This window comes from Canis aureus, chromosome 25 (genome assembly GCF_053574225.1).
Source record: "Canis aureus isolate CA01 chromosome 25, VMU_Caureus_v.1.0, whole genome shotgun sequence".
NCBI lineage: Eukaryota > Metazoa > Chordata > Mammalia > Carnivora > Canidae > Canis > Canis aureus.
In genome coordinates, this window is record NC_135635.1 from 13,823,486 (window position 1) to 13,848,709 (window position 25,224).

The 25,224-nt window shown below is 36.4% G+C and overlaps 1 protein-coding gene and 1 long non-coding RNA gene across 2 annotated transcripts in view; one reads left to right on the forward strand and one right to left on the reverse strand.

The window, feature by feature from the left end:
- The window catches only part of SLC2A13 (solute carrier family 2 member 13), a 360,021-nt gene that overhangs the window by 19,739 nt on the left and 315,058 nt on the right, over window positions 1-25,224 (forward strand). The gene's annotated exons all lie outside the window — the stretch shown is intronic.
- LOC144297606 (uncharacterized) lies at window positions 6,341-9,485 on the reverse strand. The gene is made up of 3 exons (XR_013364567.1): window positions 9,315-9,485; window positions 7,179-7,334; window positions 6,341-6,554 (listed from the first exon to the last, which is right to left on the reverse strand). It is a non-coding gene; the product is annotated as an uncharacterized LOC144297606 (long non-coding RNA).

Sequence of the window (25,224 nt, forward strand, 5' to 3'; positions counted from 1 at the left end):
CACGCATGTGTGTTTTGAGTACGAACTGCCTACACTGTGGGACTTTAACTGTTCCCCTTTTGTGCTTTGTGTCCTAAAATAAATAAATGTTATACCCCAGATTTTCTTTTTTTTTTTTTTTTTACTTAATGGATTAAACATAATTTCAGGCCATTGAAAAAGTGAGGGGCTTTTCCCCTCCTTCTCTTTCTTCGTTCAATACAAAATTATTTAGTAAAGTACAGTGCAAGAAAAAACTTGGAGGGTTAGGAAGAGGTGGTAATATTCTTATTTATTTTTATTTTTAAACTTTATTATCATAGTAAAAGCCCTTAATACAAGATCTACTGTCTTAAATCTGTAGGTGCCTTGGGCAGTAGTGATAAATATACAGTGTTGTACAGTGGATCTCTGGAATTTGCTCACTGTGGGTAATTGAAACTTTATGCCCAGTGAGTAGCAGCTCCTTATTCCCTGCCCTCCCCACCCCGCAACCCTTGACAACTACCATTCTATTCTCTACTTCTATGTATTTGACTATTTTAGATACCTCATGTAAGTGGAATCGTTTAGTCTTTGGATTCATTCAACTTGAGCTCTTTCCTCTTTCTGAAATCCGGGTCTGCCTCTGGGCATTGCATTCTAATGTATTAATTCATTTAATCTTCATACCATACAGTAATGTTTTCATTTCACAAATGGGATCTTAGACTCTGAAAGATTGAGTAACCTCATGAAGGATATACATCTAGTAAAGTTGTTGGAGGTAAGATTCAAAACCATGGTTTAACCCGAGTCTGGTCCCTTAACCATTGTACCATGCTGCTTCAAGATAGTGACAAGAATACCTGTCTCATGGAGTTGGCTTGACAAGTGAAAGAGGCAAATTGTGCAAAGCTTTTGTAACAGTGCCTTGCAGATAGTAAATGTTAGCTATTACCTTTATTGCATTTTAATTTTAATGTATCTACCATGTTTTACCTCAGTGGAATAGTGTAAAAGATATTTATACTGATTGTACTGTGAATTGTTCCATGAACTGATATAAATTACTGACCCCTCTGAGCCCTAGCTTTCTCAGCTTTAATTATGGGGAAAATACTGCCGTCTTCATACTAGGTTTATGAGTGTTAAGAAACATTATGTAAGGGTAATTGGTATACTATATATAAATGTTTAGTAATGTTAGCATACTCACTTATGAGGTAAGAGTTCCTTAAGGACAGGGTCAATGTTTTACTATTTTTGTATCCATCCCAGACCCTATCCAGGTCTGGCACATGTAGACATTTAGTAAATGCTTATAGAATAAAGCAATGAAAATATTAGAAGAAGGAACAGAAGCAAGGGCAACTGTGTGGAAATTTCTCTCCTGGAGTTAATTTTCTTTTAGGGAAAGAGGTCATTTTAAGGCCATATGAATCTAATTTTTTTTTATATTTAAACTTTTCTGATATTCTTAAGTGTTATGCAAGTTATATGGCCATTTGAGTTCTGAAGAATGGAAGAGAAGGAAAGAAAGGATAAGAGATTAGTAAGTACTATAGACCTGTTAAACTCGAATAAAACTGAAGTTACACTCTTAAGCAGTGGTTTCAGATCAGCACTGATGATCTTAAGGCCTTTGAAGAACTAATGAGATGATTAGCCTTTGTTTTAAAAAAAATCACTTACTATCTTTGCTTTTACATCTTTGAAGGAATCCATTCTTGTGGAAGTACAGCCAAAGGTAGTAGGTAGTGTGGGTGTGGAAGGTTGAGGAAGGTGTGTGTGTGTGTGTGTGTGGTTGCACCACCAGTAACCAGAGTAAACAGCCTGGTACCTGATGAAACCAGTCTAAGGACTGGATACATATTCTCCACCTTAGCTGTCAGAGGTAAGGCAACAGTGGAAGGTGCTGGACTTATAGAGTCAGTTGTGATGTTCTGTCTCAAGGCCTAATTATACCTCTTGAGATGAGATAGTGAAACACAGGTCCTAGGACTAGTCTTTGGTAACAGCATGAGAGCAGTCTAGCTTGACAGGTCACTCCCTTCATGTGGAGATTTCTCCTTAAACATACTGCAGTGTTACATCACAGGAGTGAACCAGGGTCTGTCCTTGGCTGTGGAAGCACCCTAGTCACACTGCCCATCAGTTGGGTCCTGGCACTTAAGAATGCTCTGTTCTTGTTACAGGTCTTTCTGCTTGTGGACAAAATACAACACAGTGTCCATTGTTTCTTTTAGCTTCTAACAATTAGCTTTTAAGATTGAATTGTCCAGAATACCTTTTGCTGTTGATGTAATAAGGAAAAGCCTGTGGTGTTTTTAACCAGTGGGGAAAAATAAAATCTTTCTTTCCTGTAGGGATGAAACATGAGACTTGACATGTAATTTCTTGTTGGAGGGCCTGTTCTGTTTCTCAGTTCAGCTCTAGTTTTGCCCAGCTACTGGTGACTGCCAGTTAAGAAAACAAGTGGCATTGCAGGAGAAGAGCACATTTTATTTTATCCGTGACAACATTTGTTTATTTTTATAAATGGATTCAAATTAGGCTGTTTTTCAGAAAGGTGATATGAGGGGGCAACAGGGAGACGTAAAAAAAGATCACCCTTCTGGGCTACTTGCATTTTGACTATCAGTGCCTCTATCATTGATGCCTGGACCAGCACCCACCAAGTGCTGTCTCTTCAGGAGTTCCCAGCTTTTGCCTTTGCTTGGGACGCAGCATGGACTAGTGTAAGGAACTTGGGAGGTAAAAGTAGAAATCCTGTGTTACGGTCTTGCTTTTGTGTTTTACTTAAATACGTGATTTTGGACAAGTCACCTGACCCCTCTGAACTTGTTTGCCCTTCTGTAAAGCAGGAGAGTTTTATTAGATCCTTTTCTTTTTCTTGCATCTGTATTAAAGAAAAATGACGTTTTTCCGATGCAAGGAAAGAAAACGTGATGAGATCCTGTCCCACCTACTCAGGCCCCTTCCTCAGTGTGATGTGAATGTAAACACTGAGTGTCAGGATTAAAGAGGAGAGAGAGCTCAGTCCTAATGTCATAAAATTACAAGCTGCTAAATAGAAGTTCATTATAAAGATGTGGTTTGAAGCCCAGGGCTATCCTGTACTGTGTCTTTTTACATTCCCTAACACGTTTTAACTTTTCATAGACGACTGGTTCCTTCCATTAAGAATTGGTGCTCAGTTCTGGATGGCTCTTCGATCAAATGACCGGACTTGGGTGGAATTTTGTTATTTGAGCCGGCCCTGTGAGCAAGCTCGCCTTGCTGGCTATTTGTGTGTTTCTTGTTATTTAAGGCATCTTGTTGAAGCTGAAGAGTACACTCTTTGAATGAGTTTTTTAATGGAAAACTGTTGCATTGAAAAGTGGTTTTGTGTTTTCATAGGCCACACAATTCTCAGCCAACTGTCAACAGTTTCAAAGTAAGTTATTGCTGTGTAGAACACACTAGTCAGTACTTAAGAGCGTGGTGCTAGGGGTTTGAAGTATCCTTAAGTATTAATGATGGAGAAGAAAGCACGAACCAGGTCTGGAGTTTCCTGTTGATTATTTTTGCAGTGTCTTAGAATAGATCAGTGTTTTGCTGTTACCTTAACAGATGTGCACTTCATCTTTAATTAGAAACGTTTAAGTATGTGAGTTAAAGAGCATCTGGTACAATATCCAGTGTTCTGAGCACCAGTGAATTGTTACTGATATTGGAATGCCTTTTACTGCCTCTCAGTCTATATTTGTATCTATATTCTAGGGGAAAACAGTTGCATTTAAAGGTGGGATGAGTGTATCTAGTGCTGGTTAAAATGGAGTAGTAGTAAGTCCTCTACGTTCTGTTTCTTTATTGATTGCAGCTAAAAATTCTGGAAATAATGCAAAATGTAGCTACGTGTTTTGGAAAGTAAATGGTAGCAGGCAGGTTAGGGAAATTTGAAATCAAAATTTGAAGACTAATTGAAATGACAGTGATTTTTGGTTTGATTTTTATCTTAATCTGTTGGTTTTGACTTGTGGAGGACTTAAGCTCAATGAACACCAATAGCAAAGAAACTCCAGGAGAATTTTTTTCTTCCTAGCCAAAGGAGTGAGAAAAAGGACTTGCTGTGAGCTAGAGGTATGGAAGGACACCTTCTCTACCCCCCACCCCCCTCTTGGCCCTACCTTGAGGCCAGCCCCAGTTGCAAAACTGTCCTGCTGTAGTGGTGGTGGCAGTGATGCACCAATATGCTGAGCTAGAGCCCATGTTCTGTATAGAGAAATGAGGAAAGAAGTACCCTGGGGCCTAGAGAGTGTGGGAGAATCACTGTTTTTTTTTTTTTTTTTTTTTCTTGTTTCTCTTGCTGCTTTGCCCTGAGGGCAGTTCCAAATATGTGAAACTGCAGGACAGTGTAGAATATTAAAGTTAAGAGAAATCCTGAACTTCTGGACAACAGATTGGGAAAAGGGGGCTCTGGGAGCCAGAGAGTGTCAGGAAAGTCTTAGAAGAGAGCTGAAAAAGGTGGTCCCCTATTATGTGTAGAAACTGACACAAGTCTCAAGGTCACCCCTAAAGCTGCACATGCACAGATTAAACATAATTGGCATAGGAAGGTTTTAAGAACTGGACCATAGTGTAAATTACCATTCAAGTTCCAGACTGTCTTATAAAGAACCCAGATAACATAGGCCAGGAAAACTTAATTGGTGATTGAGGTATCTCCCACAAAGCAGGGCAGAATTTGTGTCCTAAGTCTAACTAGGTTGATTGCTTAAACAATACTAGTAAATTTTGCCAAAGGATTTTAACAGGACCTAGAGACTCACATCTGTAGTATTTACTGTGAGATGACCCAGATGATGGATTTATCAAACAAAGAATTTGAAGTAGCTTTTGTAACCATGATCTAAGAGGTAAAGATGAACAACTTTTGACATGAATGAAAAGGTAGATGTTCTCAGGAGAATAATAGAAACTCTAAAAAAAGAATCAGTGGGCATTTTTAGAACTGAAAATACAATATCCGAAATTTAAAATTTTGGGATGGACTTAAGAGAAATAAAAAGAATGAATGAATTTAAGATAGATCAATAGAAATTATCCAGAAGTTGGAGAAAAAGTAAAAAGAACTAAAGCCTTAGGAACTTACGGTACAATGTTAAAGGTTCTGAAATTTGTGACCTCAGAATCCAAGGAGAGGACAAAGAGTTGGCTACACAAGAAAATAATTGAAGAAATAATGGCTGGAAACTTAAATTTGGTGAAAGACATAAACTTCGAGATTTAAGAAAATCAACTTCAAGCAGTATCAATTCAAAGCAGATCATGCTTAGATACATTACAGTCAAACTGTTGAAAATCAAAGATTAAAAAAAAAAAACCAACTTGAAAGCAGTGAGGGGAAAAAAAAACCCCATAGTATACACAGGGAACCAATGATTCAAATGATTGTGAATTTTTCATCAGAAGTCATGGAGGCTGGAAGACAGTAGGAGAAAACCTTTATAGTGCTGAAAGAGAAGGAAAAAAAGAAATAACCATTGACTCAGAATTTGATACTAGTGAAAATATCTCTTAGCAATGAAGTCAAGGAAAGCCTTTCTCCCGAAAAACTGCGAGTATTCATTGCTGTCAGCTCTACTCTAACATACTAAAGGAACTTGTTTTCCAGACTGAAGGTAAATGGTACCAAAAGGAAACTTAGAACATCAGGAATGAAAGAACAACAACAGAATGGTTGCACTGAAATAAGCATGTAAATATAATAATTTGTTTTTCTCCTTTAAAGTTCTTAAATATACATATGTTGAAAGCAAAATTTATGACAGTTTCTGGTGGTTTTCCAGTGTATGCAGTTGTAATATATATGTCATCTATAACGGGGAGGTAAAGTGATCTTAATTGTTGTGAACAGCCTGTGTTTTACTGAAAGTGGTAAAATATCCTTAGTAGACTGAAAATTGGGGATATATTGTGATCTCTGGAGCAACCAGTGAAAAGTTAATACAAAATCATACTATCAAATGACCTAATAGTTAAATTAAATGGACTATTGAAAAACTGTTTAAAAATCCAAAACAAGATAGTAAAGAGGTTGACTCAAATGGGCAGTATGAGAGAAGACTTTATGGTGATGGAAGTGTCTGCATCGTGATTGTGGTGGTGGTTATGACTCTGCTTTTGTCAAAATCCATAGGACTGTATGCCAAAAGGAGCAAATCTTAGAGCATATAAATTTAAAAATTAAGTTCAGAGTGCTGGGTGGCTCAGTCAGTTAAGTGTCTGCCTTTGGTTCAGGTCATGATCCCATAGTCCTGAGAATGAGCCCCATATTAGGCTTCTGCTCAGTGGGGAGCCTGCTTCTCTGCACTCCTCCTCCTGCTCATGCTCTTGGCTCTCTCGCTCTCTCAAATAAATTTTATTTTATTTTTAAGATTTAAGTTTATTCTCTTTTATACAAATGAGGGAACTTAAATGTAGAGATGTTAATTAAATTTTCTGAGCTAGTCCATGGCAGGGACAAGATTCATTTCATTCCTTCTAACTCAGGGTTTCTCAGCCTTGGCCATGGTGCTGTCTTAGGCTGGATACTTCTTTGTTGTAGTGACCTGTCTTGAGCAATGTAGGATAATTAGTAACATCTCTGGCGTGTACCCACCTTATGCCAGTAGCAATCTGTCCTCAGTGTGACAAACAGAATTTCCTCAGATGTGCTCAGGTTATCAGATTTCTTCAGTTGCTGAGGTGGGAGGAACTGCTGGTCTAACCTGTGTGTTGATCTTTCCATGTAGCCTATGGGGTCATTGTTTCCCTTATGTGAAAACAAGCTGATCACTGGTCCTGCCTCAGAAGATGGTCATAGGTATCAAGTGAGATGATAATGTGGGCGTGCTTTGCCAGATATGAAATCACATAAATTCTGTTGTTTTATTGGGAATAAAAAAAAAAAAGAATTGGGAGGAGGCTTTAAAAAAAAAAAAAGATGCTTGGAGGAGAAGGGAAGTACTTGCTATGATCACAACTAAAGAAAAAATAGTTTTGAATAAAGTTTGAGAAGATTGACATTTAAGGGAAGGTATAGAATGGCCATTAAATAGGACCTCAGGGTATGATTTTAGTGGGGTCACTAAAGTCTGGATGCTGGCCCCCTCAATTTTCAGGTCTATGAAGTTGACTTTTATTTCCGTTTTTTACCAAGTTGGTTAGGTTTAGGGGTGCTGATTTCCACTCACCCAGCCAAGAGCAGATGGAAGAAGAACCAGAATGCTGTTTGTAGTAGAGTAAGTGCCAAGTGGATCGAAGCGCTCAGTTTAGTTGGTCAGTGTTTTGGGGTTTTTTGTTGTGTCTCCTCCAACCCACTCACCCTTGTGGAAAGTTGCTTGGTGAACCTGTAGTACCAAGGGAGTTAACAGTACACCTGGATTATAAGTTGGTGTTTGATGTCCATTCATTTTTTTTCGCTTATTTCCAAAATCGAGAGAAATTTACCAAGTCCAGTAGTCTTTTCACTGGTTTGTAGGGGAGTTCTTTACGCCTTAAATTGGCAGACACACACCGACATCTCTTTCTCTGTGGCTTTTTTTTTCCACCATAGATTTTGTACAGACCAGTTGGCTATGAACATATTTATTGTTCAAACTAATAATAATATGACTAACTTACATTATATTTGATTCATGCCTTTCTGAGGCATGTTCTTATCACTTTGATTTATAATAACTTTGGTGTTTGGAAACCTTCAATCAAGAATTTGTTTATAAACCCCCCTCTTAGAGAAGAGCACCATAGTAACTCTTATAATGATTACAAATAACTCTTAAACTGGGGACACCTGGGTGGCTCTGCTCAGTTTAAGTGTATCTGCCTCGGCTCAGGGCGTTGTTTGGAGTACTGGGATTGAGTCCCACAACGGGCTTCCTGTGTGGAGCCTGCTTTTCCCTCTGCCTGTGTCTCTGCCTCTCTCTTTCTGTGTCTCTCATGAATAAATAAATAAAATCTAAAAAAAAAAAAAAAACTTTTAAACTGATTATACTTAAGAAATAGCGGTATAAAATTAGGGATTCACAATAATGATTTAATTTGAAGCCTGTTGATGAAATCCTAAATTCAAAAAGTCCTAGGCAGGTGCTGATGTCTTGTCTGGGGGAAAAAAAGGTTTAAATGGCAAATGGCTGGAGTTTTAAAAACATGGAATGTTTATTAAACAGATAAGAAAACTATTGAAAGAAACTACTTCCTGGAGGAGGTAGGCACCATTCTCTTTTCTTTCTACCCCAACCCTAATTCCTATATTCTGCATTTCCCTGGTAGCAAGAAAGCATCTCTAGATGCTTCTAATTTAGTGCTTGCTAATGGATTAAAATGAAATGTACTGTTAGAGAAATGTCAGCAGTTGGACACCGCAGTCCAGAGTTTTTTTTTTTTTCTGACTTCATTTCTTCATATTGCTTGACACATGTAAAATAAAATTTACATCATTTGCAAATGTAATATTTCATCCTATTGAATGAATACAATAGGTAATTAACTTCATTTTTGAATATTAACTTCATTTTGAATTCATTTTGATTTTGAAAATATCAAAAAGATTTTTTAGAAAGATTTATGAGTATAATACACAGTGTCTTGTACACACACTTTTTTAAATATAGTATTTCTGCTAGTGGATACCATAAAGGATTTGAGATCTTAGTTAAATTCTATTTTCTCTCTCTTTTCTCCCTCCCCCTTCAATAGATATTAAGTAACTAATATTTACATACTTACATTAAGTGCTCTTTATATTTTGCTTTTATGACTGTTGTATGATTATGAAGTATATAATTAGCTTATCCATTTAAGCATACATCAGAAACATCAATGTATTAAAAAAAAAACAAACCTGTTCCTCTACCCATCTTATGTCTAGAAATCATTGAACATGGTCATGAATTGTTTGTTGATTAGGGCCCCCCATTCCTTGCAGGTGAGCACTGTGGTCAACTCTTGGTGATTCAAGCACTTCTTAGCTTTTTCTTAGCCCTTTCTTCCTACTCTTGTCTTTGTGCTATTTCATATTTGGGTAAGAAAAAAAACCCCAAAACAATGAAAACACCAATTACGTGAATTAATCTGATATTATTCATTATTCTATATTTTGTGGAGTACTTCATAATTATTTTTAATTTTATGAAAAGTACCTAAATTTCAGAACTTTAAACTTTCTATGAAATAAAATCCTTATTTATTAAAAGAGCTGTTTTCACTAGAAGCCTATGTATGAGCCTAAACACTAAGGGGAAAGAAGAGTGAAAATAAATGAAAAAAAATTGGTATTTATGATAAATATTCTTTGGACAGGTAATATGAGTTTAGAGAAGAGAACATACTTGTTTTAATATTAGTGTTTCTTCAGCTGTACATATCACCAGCAACCTATTGGTGACCAGAATAGACATGCAATAGATGAGTAAATAACTAGTATTAGAATAAATGAGAAAATAAAATACTATGATTAAGATAGGTGGTAGGATGATAGGAATCTCCACCAGATCCACAGAATTAATACTTCTGTGTAAGTACAGAAAAAAAAAAAAAGGATTTTGAAAAATGCTAACCTTGTTTTTTTTATATTTAAATAACAGACTCAGTTCATTATTAAAGTCTTCCAAAAAAAGTTTTTAGATACAAAAAAAACAGGAAGGCTTATTTAACTTAGACTAAGAAATTGATTTTAAAGACTTTAGAAAGCAAAATTAGCACCTATAATTTCCTTTGTATATTATCTAATTGAATTATAAAGCCTCTTGAGTTAGTATTATCACCCCCATCTTATAGATGAATAAACAGAGTAGGTTAAATAATTTGCGCATGGTTACATCTGAAGAGTAAGGGGCAAACTTGCAAATTAACTACTGTCTGTTGCTGAAATCTAAATACTCTGTTCTCTTCATGCCACAGAGTATGTGATTTGCTTTTGTAGTTTAATTTTCGTAGGAATACTAAGACTTAAGCCTTTAGGATTTTTAAATCTCATGATTCTAGAAAAAAAGCTTTTTGTTTTTTCAGTTTTCAAAGTTAGCTTTTGAGAGTTTGTGGCTGTGAAAATTATTATTTGTTAATTTATTAATTAAAAATTTATTGATTTTCCTTTTGTTAATGTGCCTTTTTACTTGCAAGCCTAGTTCTTCTATGAAGCTGCCTGACCCAAAGTGATCTTCCCCTCCTGTGAATTCAGGAGCCCTTCTTACATGATTACCATTTAACACTTACATGATCTCACACACAGTATTATGCATTATTAATTGATTGTATTTTTTGTGCCTCCAGCTATATAATAGGTTCCCTGTATTTATATATCTTTCTGTATAGGCATGGTCTCTTATTATGGCTTAGGTTAAGTATTTTCTGAATGATATTATTGCTCATTTGTATCTTGGTTCTACCTCTAGAACATTAGGCTTCTCAGAGTGAATTTTAAGTGGAGTTTGAAGGAGACGGAAGCCTTTGCTATTCATTTCATAAGACAAACCTCCATGTTATTTCCTTGACCAGACCCTCACGTAATACTCAGTTTTCCTTTAGAGCAGTTATATTTTAGGAATGAAAGATTAGAAGAGATGGGCTTTGAAGCTATTTACCAAGTGCAGTTGTGTCTAACATTTGCTGCTTTATATAGCATGAGGTACAGGCCTAAAACTTCCTGGCTACACCTTTTTACTTGGAGACTCTTATTCTATGGACTTGAATTTGCTTTAATAAAGATTTTATCTCAGACGTCTGCATTTAGTTACATCCATTAGATAGCTCCATTTAACTTTTTAATAATAAATTTATTTTTTATTGGTGTTCAATTTGCCAACATACAGAATAACACCCAGTGCTCATCCCGTCAAGTGCCCCCCTCAGTGCCCGCCACCCAGTCACCCCCACCCCCCGCCCTCCTCCCCTTCCACCACCCCTAGTTCGGTTCCCAGAGTTAGGAGTCTTTACGTTCTGTCTCCCTTTCTGATATTTCCCACACATTTCTTCTCCCTTCCCTTATATTCCCTTTCACTATTATTTATATTCCCCAAATGAATGAGAACATATAATGTTTGTCCTTCTCCGATTGACTTACTTCACTCAGCATAATACCCTCCAGTTCCATCCATGTCGAAGCAAATGGTGGGTATTTGTCGTTTCTAATGGCTGAGGAATATTCCATTGTATAAATAGACCACATCTTCTTTATCCATTCATCTTTCGATGGACACCGAGGCTCCTTCCACAGTTTGGCTATTGTGGACATTGCTGCTAGAAACATCGGGGTGCAGGTGTCCCGGCGTTTCATTGCATCTGTATCTTTGGGGTAAATTCCCAGCAGTGCAATTGCTGGGTCATAAGCTCCATTTAATTTTGTATGTGCGTATGCCTGAGTGCTTTCTTAAATTGTTTTCAATGTGTAAGTTCCCTAAAACCCTTTTTGAAAAGTGGGCCAAATACAAAGACTTTCAGAGACTGGCTAAAACATGAATATTCAGATCAGTCTTGCCACTTACTAGCTATGTGACCTTGGGTATTTTGTTTAACTCATTTAAGCTTCTGATTCTTTAGCCTGTTGTAAACGGAGCTCATAATACCTATTGCAGAATGCAGTTACGAGAATTAAAAAAGAAAGCGTGTATGTAAAAACTGATTCTCAGTAAGTGTGAAGAGATCATTATCCATCTCTTGATTCATTTTGTCTCCACTATAGTTAAATTTTGTAGAGTGTCAGAATCATATATTCCTACCCTCTTAAAATAATTTGACTCTGGTTTACTTCAGGTTGCTATGGAAAAGTAATAAGGTATCTGTGCCCTATAGAACTCCTATAGAATCCTCGGTAGGTGATATTTTTGAGGGATAGCAATCTGAGTATGTTAGTAAAACAGCCAGAAGAATCTCTAATTGTTGTATAATCTCAGCAATTTATTTTCATATTGGTAATTCTGTTTATGTAGCCTACCATGGACTAGAGTTGCCTTCATTTTTTTTCTCACTTAAATATTAGCTCTCCACTTACTCATCTTTTAGTAGCCAGATTTTTAAGCTTTTCAATGTTAACTATTAAAAACTTACTGATAAAAAAAATTAAAAAAATTAAAAACTTACTGGTATTGTCAGTATAGACCATACATGATATCTGTTGAATGAATTATAAATAAAAAATAGGAGTTTTCTATTTAAGTATAATGCTATCACTGTTTAGTTTTTGAAGTTTTTTTTTTTTTTTTAAGGATTTATTTATTCATGAGAGACACAGAGAGAGAGGCAGAGACACAGGAACGAGGGAGAAGCAGGCTCCATGCAGGGAGCCCGACGTGGGACTTGATCCCAGAACTTGGGGATCACACCCTGAGCATGAACGTAGACGTTCAACCACTGAGCCGCCCGCGCATCCCAGTTTTTGAAGTTTTTAATTAGTATTTGGTTTTAGAAAAAAGTTTAGTTTTCTGTTGAAACTTTTGAAATTTAATAAGTATGAGTTTAATTATCAAAGTGTGGGTTTTTAAAAGACTTGTAATATGAATGATTCACCATGATTTTTCCTGTTATCTTTAGTATTTTGCAGTAGCCTTGAGTAGCACCTTTGATGGAATTATTGATAGCCTTGATTAAATATTTTGCTGTATTGATTGTGATGAAAACTTAATTGTGATGATCAGATATTACTGGCTTCTAATGGGTTCCAATTTTGGTAATTTTAATAAGGCAGAAAGCTGTAGGACATTTGGAGTGAGATTCTCTTGATCATGAAAAAGAAATTTCTTGCTCTGTGGGAGTTCATTAGTCTTTTTTACTAATATTGTCATTTTTATTCTTTTTTCCTTCTTTCATCAATAAATAATTACTTCATAATGGATATTTTTATTTAGGTTGGAACACATCAAATAACATTATTGTTGAAACAACAATTTAAGACTACTCAATTATAATTGTATTTAACTATAATGATATCACTGTTTAGTTTTTGAAGTTTTTTTTTAAGGATTTATTTATTTATTCATGAGAGACACAGAGAGAGAGGCAGAGACACAGGAAGAGGGAGAAGCAGGCTCCATGCAGGGAGCCCGACGTGGGACTTGATCCCAGAATTCGGGGATCACACCCTGAGCATGAACATAGACGTTCAACCACTGAGCCGCCCAGGCGTCCCAGTAATCAATTATAAGAAATAGACCTGATAATTTAAAATACATTTATAATTGATACTGGAGATTATTCCACAAATATTCCACTGGAGAAAAATAACCCAATGTTTGATATGTGTTGTGTGTAAACCCTGATGTTCGGGTTTTGACAAAATGGAAAAAAAAGTTCATGAAATTACATAGTCCTTGGTTTTCTGGGGTAAGCTGATTAAAACAAACTGAAGTCAAGTCTTTAACATTTTTGGAGTTGCACACCTTAATTATCCTCTGTGACTTTCTTGTCCGAGTCGTTCTTCCAGTTATAAATAGCCCAGGCTTAGAAGTCCAAATGAACGTGTGTGGCTATTGTCGTTTTATTGCTATGGCAATTCTACAATTAGTTTGAAAGTTCCTGGCAGGCTCCTGGGTGAAGTTTTTGATGTACTGACTTGGAAGTAGAAGAATAAAACCTTTTTCACAGCTGCTGTGTGATTCTGAATAGAGACCCAGCAGCTGCTTTTTTTCCAGTTTTATACTAATTTAGATGTAGACATTATGCTTCAATGAATTGTTGGCAGAAATATCTTCTTATTCTCCTGCCTATCAAAGGAAAACAAATTTAGATTTCAAGTAAATATTGGGGCATGTTGTTTGTGAAAATTCCAGAAAGTAGTGCTAGAACTGAGTTTTCTATCTTGGCGTTTTAAAATTGTAACATCAGGGCGCCTTGGTGGCTCAGTCAGTTAAGCCTTTGGCCCAAGTCGTGATGTCAGGGTCTTGGGATCAAGCCCCGAGTCTGGGTCTCTGCTTGGTGGGGAGTCTGCTTCTCTTTCTCCTTTCTCTCTCTCTCTCTCTCTCTCTCTCTCATCTTTAAAAAAAAAAAAATTGAAGTCTCACAAACGAACAATCATTGACCTGCAAAATATCATTAGATTTTTTTTAGTTATTGCAATGTATAGATTTATCCAGTTTCTTAGGATTAAAAGAAATTCAGAGGGATTATTGAAAGAATATATTAAATAATAGTACTAGGAAATGATAGTTACATATACATGTAGCTAGTTGGCGATTAACTTTTTTGATAAATGTCATTTTAAAAATGAAATATAATGAAAAAGTATTTGATAAAGTACAACATCCGTTCATGATAAAAACCCTCAACAAAGTAGGGCTAGAGGAAACATACTTCAACATAATAAAGGGCATATATGAAAAGCCCACAGCTAACATCATCCTCAGTGGGGAAAAACTGAGAGCCTTTCCCCTAAGGTCAGGAACAAAAGCAGGATGTCCACTCTTACCACTGTTATTCAACATAGTACTGGAAGTCCTAGCCACAGTTAGACAACAAAAAAAAAGTAAAAGGTATCAAATTGGCAAGGAAGTAAAATTATCACTATCTGCAGATGACATGATGTCATATATAGAAAACCTGAAGAGTTCCATCAAAAAACTACTAGAACTAATAAATGAATTTAGTAAAGTAGCAGGATACAAAATCCATCTACAGAAATCTGTTCCATTTCTATACATCAATAATGTAGTAGCAGAAAGAAAAATTATGGAATGGGATCCATGTACAATTGCACCCATAAAATAATAAGATACGTAGGAATAAACCTAACCAAAGAGGTGAAAGACCTGTACTCCTAGCTATAAAACACTGATGAAAGAAATAGAAGATCACACAAAGAACTGGAAAGACATTGCATGCTCATGAATTAGAAGAACAAATGTTAAAATGTCTATACTGCCCAAAGCAATATACACATTTAAAGTAATTCTTATGAAAATAAAAACTATTTTTCACAGAACTAGAACAAACAATCCAAAAATTTGTATGGAACCATAGAAGACCCTGAATAACCGAAGCAACCATAAAAAGAAAAGCAAAGTTAAAGACATCACAATTACAGACTTCAACTTATATTATAAAGCTTTACTCATCAAAACAGTATGATACTGGTACAAAAAGACACAGGGTCACCTGGGTGGCTCAGTGGTTGAGCGTCTGCCCTTGGCTCAGGTCGTGATCCTGGGGTCCTGGAATCGAGTCCCATGTCGGGCTCCCTGCATGGAGCCTGCTTCTCCCTCTGCCTTGTCTCTGCCTCCCTCTCTGTGTCTCTCATGAATAAATAAATAAAATCTTTGCCAAAACCCCCCCCAAAAGACACAGATCAATAGGAGTAAGTAGGAAATCCAGAAATAAACCCATGACTTTATGGTCACTTTATCTTCGACAAAGTGGGACCCAATATCCAATAGGTAAAAGGTAGTCTCTTTAACAAATGATGTTGGGAAAACTGGACAGCAACATGCAAAAGAATGAAACTGGATCATTTTCTTATGCCATACACAAAAATAAATTCGAAATGGATTAAAGACCTACCTGAGACCTGAAACCATAAAAACTTAGAGGAGAGCACAGGCAGTAATTTCTCTGACATCGGCCATGACAACTTTTTTCTAAGTAGGGCCCTTAAGGCAAGGGAAACAAAAATAAACTATTGGGACTACATCAAAATAAAAAAGCTTCTGCTCAGTGAAGGAGACAATCAATTAAACTAAAAGGCAACCTACAGAGTGGGAGAAGATATTTGCAAATGACATATTTGATAAGGAGTATCTAAAATATATAAAGAATGCAACTCAACACCTCAGAAACAATCCAATTAAAACATAGAAGATATCCACATGGCCAACAAACACATCTAAAGATGCTCATCATTGCTTATCAAGGAAATGCAAATAAAAACTAAAATGAAATATCACCTAACACCTGTCACAATGGCTATAATCAACACCAGAAACAACAGGTGTTGATGAGGATGCTGAGAAAGGGAATCCTCATGCACTATTGGTAGGAATGAAAACTGGTGCAGCTACTGTGGAAAATAGTATGGAGGTTCCTCAAAAAGTTAAAAATAAAACTACCTAAGATCCAGCAATTACACTACAGAGAATTTACCTAAAGAAAACAAAAACACTCATTCAAAGGGATGCATGCATCCCTTATGTTTATAGCAGCATTATTTACAACAGCCAAATTGTGGAAGCAGACCAAGTGTCCATTGATAGATGGACAAGGAAGATGTGATATGTATACGTATACATACACACATGTATATTTATTTATCAGTCATACAATGGAATATTCAGCCATAAAAAATTAAATCTTGCCATCTGCAATAAGGTGAGTGGAGCTAGAAAGTTTAATGTTAAGCAAAATAAGTCAGAAAGACAATGATTTCGTTCGTATGCAGAATTTAAGAAACAGAACAAATGAGCAGAGGGGAAAAAAAAAAAAAAAACAAGAAACAAATGCATAACAATTGGAGCAAAACTGATGGTTGCCAGAAGGGAGATGGGTGAAGGGATGGGTGAAATAAGTGATGAGGATTAAGGAGTGTACTTGTCATGATCCGCACCAGGTGTTTGTTTTTTCTTTTTTTTTCAAAAGGAGCTATAATGACTTACTCTTGCATCACCAAATTCTCTATAGCATAATTGTTAGTGTTACCCTCAAAAATTTTAGGAAAATTTTTTCTTAGGGCTATTTTTTTCCCCCTAACAGCTTAGTACTTTTTTTTTTTTATACATGGAAACCAAGTGTAAGTTTTTTCTAGGAATGTGAGAGATTATGGAGTGAAATTTAGTTTAGCCGTTGGTTTCTATTCTGAAAGTACCCGTAAGATATTTGGGTTGACTTTCTAATTTTATTTTTAGTTACAAATGTCTTTTCAACTGTTTCTGAAAATCCTCAAATAAATAGAATCAGATAGCCCTTTTCCCCCCTTTGTTATTTATGTCACCTCTGTGTTCACAACCTGTGGATCTTTTTCTTTCTGAAGGTACAAAAAAAAGAAAACAAACAGGAAACTGGTTTTTGTGAATCTGTTCTATAGTAATCTCATTTTCTGGTCATGGCACTACTCTCTACTATTGGTTAGAGTAGGTGAAGTTGAAAATTTGTAGATTTTCTAATTATAAAACCATAAAACCATAGCCTATCAAAACCACCTCTCTTCTAAAAACTTTATAGGTTTGCTTTTGTTATATGTTTCTCTTTGTATGTTTTCTCTTTAACTCAGCTTGAGTTTATTTTTATATATAGTGAGAGTAGGACTCAAGTTCATTTTATAACATGTTGATACCCAGTTGTCTTACTGTGATTTATTAACAGTTCCATCTTGGGGCACCTGGGTGGCTCAGTTGGTTGGGCATCTACCTTGGGCTTAGGTCATGATCCCAGGGTCCTGGGATTAATCAGAGCCCCATGTCCAGCTCCCTGCTCAGCGGGGAGCCTGCTTCACCCTCTCCCTCTGCTGCTCCCTTTGCTGTGCACTCTTTCTTGCTCTCCGGTAAATACTTCAAATCTTACAAAAATAAAAGGTCCATATTTTCCTCTTGATACCTTCTCTGCTATATGTAAAGTGTTGATATACAGGTGTGACTCATTCTTGGTGTTCTGTTTTGTTGCTCTGTGTACTCTATGGTTGGTTGTAATAGCATAAAAGCAAGTCTTGATACATAGGAGGACAAATCATCCTTTATTTTTTGTCAAGAGTAATAACTATTCTTGGTCCCTTGATCCGATTGAAGAGTAGCTTATAAATTTCCATTTTATTTTTCAGCTTATTAAGTTAAAAAAACAAACCTGGTTTGTTGGGATTTTGATTTATCTTCTGGGGAATCTGTGTATCAATTTGGAAGGAACTAGCATTTTTATAATATTGAATTTTCTAATCCGTGAACATGGGTTCTCCATCAATAGATATATTCTTTAATGTTGTAAAAATAAAATCTTTCAGGCAGCCTGGGTAACTCAGTGGTTTAGTGCCGCCTTCAGCCCGGGGCCTAATCCTGGAGACCCGGAATCGAGTCCCACGTCAGGCTCCCTGCACGGAGCCTGCTTCTCCCTCTGCCTGCATCTTTGCCTCTCTCTCTCTCTCTCATGAATAAATAATAAAAATAAAATCTTTAAAAAAAGTAAAATCTTTCGATTGTCACCTTAAAATTGCTTTCTCTAATACTTAATACTAGATACTTCATATTTTTGGTGCTCTTAGTGATGTGATTTAAAATTTTATTTTCAAAATAAAATGAATGATGTTAAACTCATTTATTACAATAGTGTATCTGAAATACACTGGTCTTTAAAAAAATACACAATTATATTTGTGAATAATGCTTTTTTTCCTTCTAAATGTTACACATATTTTCTTATCTAACTGCATTGGCTAGAATCTCTAATCGTGAATAGAAGTCTTCCCAAATTCAGATAAAATGGTTTAGTTATTTTTGCTAAGTGTCATACTTGGTATGGATTTTTTTTGTCTTTACCCTTTATCAAGTTAACATCCTTATTTTTAGTTTTCCTTTTTATTTTTAATTATTAATGGATGTTAAATTTTATCTGACACTTTTTTTTTTTAAGATTTTATTTATTTATTCATGAGAATACACAGAGAGGAGAGAGAGAGAGGCAGAGACACAGGCAGAGGGAGAAGCAGGCTCCATGCAGGGAGCCTGACATGGGACTTGATCCCGGGTCTTCAGGATCACGCCCTGGGCTGAAGGCGGCACTAAACCGCTGAGCCACCCGGGCTGCCCTTTCTGATACATTTTCTATACTGATAAACATACCTTCTTTTGATACCTTATTAAAGTAAATATATTAATTGATACTGCATTGGGAGGATAATCTCGTGTTTCTGAGATGTCATGATGCATTTTTATACAGTGCTGAATTGCTAGTTTTTGTTATGTATTTTTAGGATTTTTTTCCATTTTCTCGTTTGTGGTATATGACTTGTGCTGGCCTTTTTAAGTTTGAACATGTCAGGTACTGTGAAAGATGTTTTATCCTGCTTGAAAGCTAAAAGTTAATCTTTCATAGTTTCATGGATTTTCTTTTTTTTTTTTTTTTTTTTTTTAGTTTCATGGATTTTCATAGAAGACACAAGATTCCTGGGGCAGAGACGAAGGGTAGCGTTTTATGCCCAACAGCACCCAAAGAATCACCATTTTCACACCTGTTCCTTGAGCCCCAGTTCCCACATGGTGCTGTGAAGACTAGATACCATTTCACACACAGTGGATTATGATATAGAAGAAGATCCCTGAGCTTAAGGAATCCAAACTTTGTAATGGACAGTTAGCATGCCTGCTTTTTGCTCTGGAGGGAGATACTTCTCTTTATTTTCAGGACTGTCCAAAACTACCCTTTTCTCTGGAGGGATACACTGTTTCTCTTTCACTATATTAGTTTGCTATACTAAATATTCTTGAAAAGATAGTATGAAACAAGACCAGTCAGTGCCTCCTTGCGTAAGACATGCAGAAGCACAGGGTATTTCTGAATTGTCTTTTAATGCAGCAAAGGTTATTCTAGCCCATTAAATTAGTTACCAAATACTGCCTTTTTGTTTAATACTGCCTTTTTCTAATATTATAGAATAGTTTGTGTAAAAATGGAGTTCTTAGTTTCTTGAAAGTGTGTTGGAACTAACTAAAGCCATCTAGATTTGAAGTTGTTTTGGGGGGAATACTTTTGACCATCTTTCCAATGTCCTTAGTGGTTGTAGGTTGTAATGGTTGTAATAGGACTATTCAGGTAGTACTTCCTGAATAAATTCTCTTCCTGGGAATGTGTTCATCTAAGTTTTCAAATTTATAGGAATAATGTTTACTGTGTCCTCTTTATGCATCTAGTTTTTTAGGTATATGTTACTTTTTCATTCTTGATGTTGGTTATTTTTTGGTCAGTTTTTCCAGATATTTGTGAAAAGTAGTATTTTAAAAGAACCAACTTATTTGGCCAGTTTGGAAGTTAGATTTTGTTGGCATATTTTCTTTGGTAGTTGCCATTGAAATCTTACTCATATTTAACATAACAAAGTCTGACATTACAAAATGTTTTTATTTTCCTTCTGAATAATACAAGCAAATTACGGCACAATAGCTCCCCTTTACTTTCCAATTTTAATTCTATTGTTGTCGTGTATTTTGATTTTCTTCTTGAGTTTGCATTTATACATCCCAAGGTATTGCTAGTGGATTTTTGTTTAGTTTTAGTTTTTAGATTTTCCTATGTATTTATCACTTTCTGTGTTTTTCTTTGCATCTTCATTCTTATTGCATCATCCATTTGGGATCACTTTTTATCTGAAATTTTGTGATACTGTGATTTTTAGGAAATAATATATTTGGTCTCTGTCCACAGTTCTTGGCTCACAGTTCCTAAAACCCTTGGAGTTTCCTAAGGGCAGAGAGCAACGTAGGTGACTTTTGTTAAATACTTGAAGATGGGGGCTGGTTGCCATGTTAGAAGGTTGGAACTTTCAGTCCCATCCTCTGCCCTCAGGGGGAAGAAGAGGGCCTGGAGGTTGAGGTCATTGAAACTTCCATTAAAACTTAAAAGGAATGGGATTTGGAATGCTTCCCTGTTGGTGAGCAAGTGGAGATTCAGGAAGAGTGGCATGCTAAGAGGACGTGGAAGTTCAGTGCCCATTGCCATGTGCCTTCTCTGTGCATCTCTTCCATCTGACTATTCCTGAGTTTTATTTCTTTATAACAAACCAATGATCTAGTAAATACAGTTGACCCTCCAACAACATGGGCTCTACTGTAGCAGAGGTGCAAGGTGCAAGAACACCTGGATCCAGGGGTCCCTTACAGACCGGCAGCCACCTGGTGCTGACAAAATCAAAAGGAGGAGAAATGAGTGGTGGTGAAACAAGAGAGGGATTTATTTCTGTGAGGCCAACACCAGTAAGACAGTGGACTAGCGTCTCAAACACTGTCTTCAAAATGCCTTCAGGTTTATATAAGAAAAATGTAGGACAAAGGGCAGTTGGTTCTGTGCAGGTGAGCAGAGAAGGTCAAATTGATCATTGCCTTGGGGTCTGTTATGCTGGGTCTTGCTGCCTGAGGGCAGCCCTTAGGGCTTAGGGGGTATTTTCTGTTCCCTTCAGGAGATGGTTTGCCCATGGAGTCTTTTGCCTGTGTTAAGAGAAAAGCTGGAAAGAAGAACTTCTACAATTAATAATAAAAATGGAGGAAGTCTTCTTTCAGGGCTATAAAGGTGTTTTCTCTTCTTTATGATTTTCTTAATAACCTTTTCATTAGCTTCTTTAATTATAAAAAGTATATAGTACGTGTAACTGTGCATTCAGTAGTAAGGTGACTGATATCAGCCTTCTGTGACCATCTCAAGTGACCTCAGATCTCAGAAACTGGAAGAACTGGAAAATGAATTAACTGCAGGCAGGCAATAATGTGATCAATCAGATATGATAGAAACAGTGCATTAAGGTGACCTCAGGGTCTTTCATGTGTCTGTGTGGAAATCTTAAACTAAACCTTAATTTTTTACAACTAAAAAAATCATATCTTGTAATGTGTAAGTATTTGGAGAACTGCTTGTAAAACATACCCTTTTTTGTATTTAATACCCTGTAAGCTAACAAGCTGGGCCATAGTCCTCAGTAAGAACGAATGAAGCATTCACTAACCTACTTTGGGGTTGACTTTATTCAGTTAACATACAAAATATGTGTTAATTGATTGTGTATGTTATGCTAAGGCCTCTGGTTAACAGTAGCCTAATAGTAGTTAAGTTTTGGGGAATCCCTGGGTGGCTCAGCGGTTTAACACCTGCCTTTGGCCCAGGGCGCGATCCTGGAGTCCCAGGATGGAGTCCCACATCGGGCTCCCGGCATGGAGCCTGCTTCTCCCTCCTCCTGTGTCTCTGCCTCTCTCTCTATGTCTATGTCTATCATAAATAAATAAATTTAAAAAAAATAGTAGTTAAGTTTTGGGGAGTCAAAAGTTATACTAGGATTTTCTAATAAAACAACATGGTGTTGGTACTTCTAACCCCCATGATCAAGGATCAACTGTAAAATGTTTGTGAATTCTGTGAGCTACTCAGGCAAATTCATCGAATCTGAGGTGGAGGTTGTGGGAATCTGATTTGTGGCCGGTTGGTAAGAAGTTTAGGTAACAACCTGGACTTGGCAATTGCATCCTGAACTATAGGGTCGTCATTAGAACTGTTAGTTTGTAGGCAGTTGATCAGAAGCACAGGGGGCAACCTGGACTTGTGAGTGGCATCTGAAATGGGGTTGGTGGAGCAGTTTTGAGGACTGAGCTCTCAACCTGTTGAATACCATGCTATCTCTGGGTAGACAGTATCTGAATTCAGTTGAATCCTTAAACACCTTGTTGATGTCCAAGAACTGTTTTCTGGTATCAGGAGGGTCCCCTCACCCCAACACATTGCAGTTGGATCCAGAAACCCAAAATAGGCTTTTAGAATTTATGTACTTTGGAATTTTGCTTTTTTTGTTTTTGAAGGAGACTTTTTTTGTTGTTGTTGAATTGGAAAACTAAATTGATAGTTATTTTTTTTTATCAGTGCAATGAAGGTACCATTTTATTGTCCTCTGAGCCCCATTGTTGCTGGCAAGAAGTCAGCTATCATTTAACAGAGGAATTCTAACAGCAATTAGAAGATTGGAGATGACCAAAATACAGTGGCTATTTCTTCCTACTTTTGTATTTTCAAAAAAACTACTTGTTTCTTCTTTCTTCTTTTCTTTGTGACCCCCTCACATAAATATGAAGATAAACACAAGCTTAAAGTTGGGATATACCTGAAAAAAGGAAACCTCAGGATTTTTTTAAAAAGATTTTATTTATTTATTCATAAGAGAGAGAGAGAGAGAGAGAGAGGCGCAGAGACATAGGCAGAGGGAGAAGCAGGCTCCACGCAGGAAGCCCGATGTGGGACTCGATTCCGGGACTCCAGGATCATGCCCTGAGCCAAAGGCAGGCATTAAACTGCTGGGCCACCCAGGATTTAGGAATCCTTTTCAACTTGACAAGAGACATGCTAAGAGAATGACATTTTTAATTTTTTGCATTTAAAGCTACCTATTTGAGTGTTCATCAAGTTGAAAATAGCCCTTTGAAAATGAATATAAATGATTTTTAACTGTATCCCTACCATCTATTATTTGTCATCTATTCATCGTCCTCCCACATCTGTCTGTCATCTGCCTTTCTGCCTACTGTCTCCTTCTGAATAGGAAATTGACTTCATATAAATAAAAGCCTGTTAAAATATGCCATTGGCATACTTGCAGATAGAGATTTTGTAAAATACTATTCAAAAAGAATAAGACAATGAGCTAGATATTTTTACAATTTAATTATTAAGGTAAAATGGGAGTAGCAGCAGTGATAAATGTCACTTTATCTCGTCATTTGTTAAAGAATTGGAAATCACTACTTTTATTCTGGCTGTGTCAATGTCTCAAAGCTGCTGGAGCAGAAATAAGAGATAATGCCAGCTAATTTGTGCCAAAGCTAGGCTTCGTTGACTGAATCAGAGCCACCACTAGATCTACAAGTAGAGTGAAATCATGTTTATAAGCCATAGAGAGCAATACAGGGGTTTATTTAAACATCTCTTTCTAAAGCCAGCTTAAGAGGGATGATAGTGCCTTTTTCATAAGCATCCATATCGTTCATTATTTGTCATATCACTTGGAGCCTAAGAGTGTTACTAAGCCACAGTTATGACATTTTGCTTATCACCTTTCACAAATGTTAAGGATCCCTATATTCTTTTTAGACCCTACAAGAAAAAAGAAACAGAATTGCGTAGTGTTGATAAATGTTTCTGGTGTCTGCCAGTTCCAAGAATCAGCTAAACAACCATTGAATTATGTATCCATTCTTGATGTATACTAAAGAACAAAATAGAAAGTTTGTTATGTCTATTAAAAAAGTTTATTCTAGAGAGAACCTAAAAATCATTCATGTCTTTCACTCCAGTCCCTTTTATCATTAATGAGATTTAGCTTTCCTAAAGCCAGATGATACAGAACTAAGAGCAAACTTTTCCATTTCAAAAGTATCTTGAATGATAAGTGCAAAAAATGTACAAGTAGAACACAATTCCCCATTTTGTAGTAATGGGTAATTCCCTCTTATTAAGGCAGTAAAAGCTAACTTGGCTATGTTCCTCGTCAAACAGCTAAAAATTCATTGCAGATAGATTTCCATGATTACCAAGGATTATTAGTGAAGAATCTGGGAAAGTAGGTTGTATCATTGTTTGTAGATCTTAAAAAATGTACCTTTTTCCTCCACATTTTTACTTTAGGATTTTATTACTTATATTGTTTTTAAAATGTAAGCAACATAGGGATTTTCATATGGATGGAAAGATAATACTAGACAAGGCTGGGAGGGAAAATATCTATTGATGGGTGGCGTACATGATTTTTACCACTTTAAAAAACCGCAAAGGGCTAGGGTCATTTAGTGTAATTTTTAGAGACACAGGAAGTCATTAATAGAGATTTTTGGTAATGAAGATGGACATTTTCTTGCTCTACAAATAAAAAGTAGAAATTTTTATTTAATAATTATTCAGGCATAATGTTCTAAACCAAGTAAAATGTTAAGCTAATTGCTACCAAAAGCTGAAACAGAAAAGACCAGTTAAAACTTTGAAGTGGTTATTAGACAAGCCAAGAAACTCTATCTGTGCAGCTCAAGAATTGTTACTTACAGCTGGAAAAAGAGAGGAGTCATCACAAGATGGGTTGAGTGAATACTCAGTGGTACAGCTTTCAGCTAGATCCCCCCGCCCCCCCACCCCCCCAGACTAAAGGAGCAGATGCTCTGAGTCGTTTTTCCTGAAACTCCCCTATCTTTAAGATTTTTGTTGTTAATCTTAGGGTTGGTTTGGAGGTTGTTTCAAAAATAGTAAATGGGTGTTTTATCTTAGATATTTTGTACTTGAGAATGTCTTTCACATTTTCATGCCTGAAAGACAATTTGGCAAGATAGAAGATACTTGGATCACAATATTTCCCCCTTAAATATGTGCAGTTGTTACTTTGTGGCATTTTATATTGTCTGGTTTTTAATACTTGGTGGGGAACTGTTTTTTTCTTTCTGCTCTGTCTGAAAAAAAATTTCATCAATTTTTGCTAACTTTACAAATCAGAAAATTTCCCAGGATGTATTTTGCTGTTGCTACCTACCTGTGGGGCTGTTTATTTCTTTTATAATGGTTTGTCTTTCAACAATGTCTTATCATTTTAATTTCCTTTCCATTCTTGGA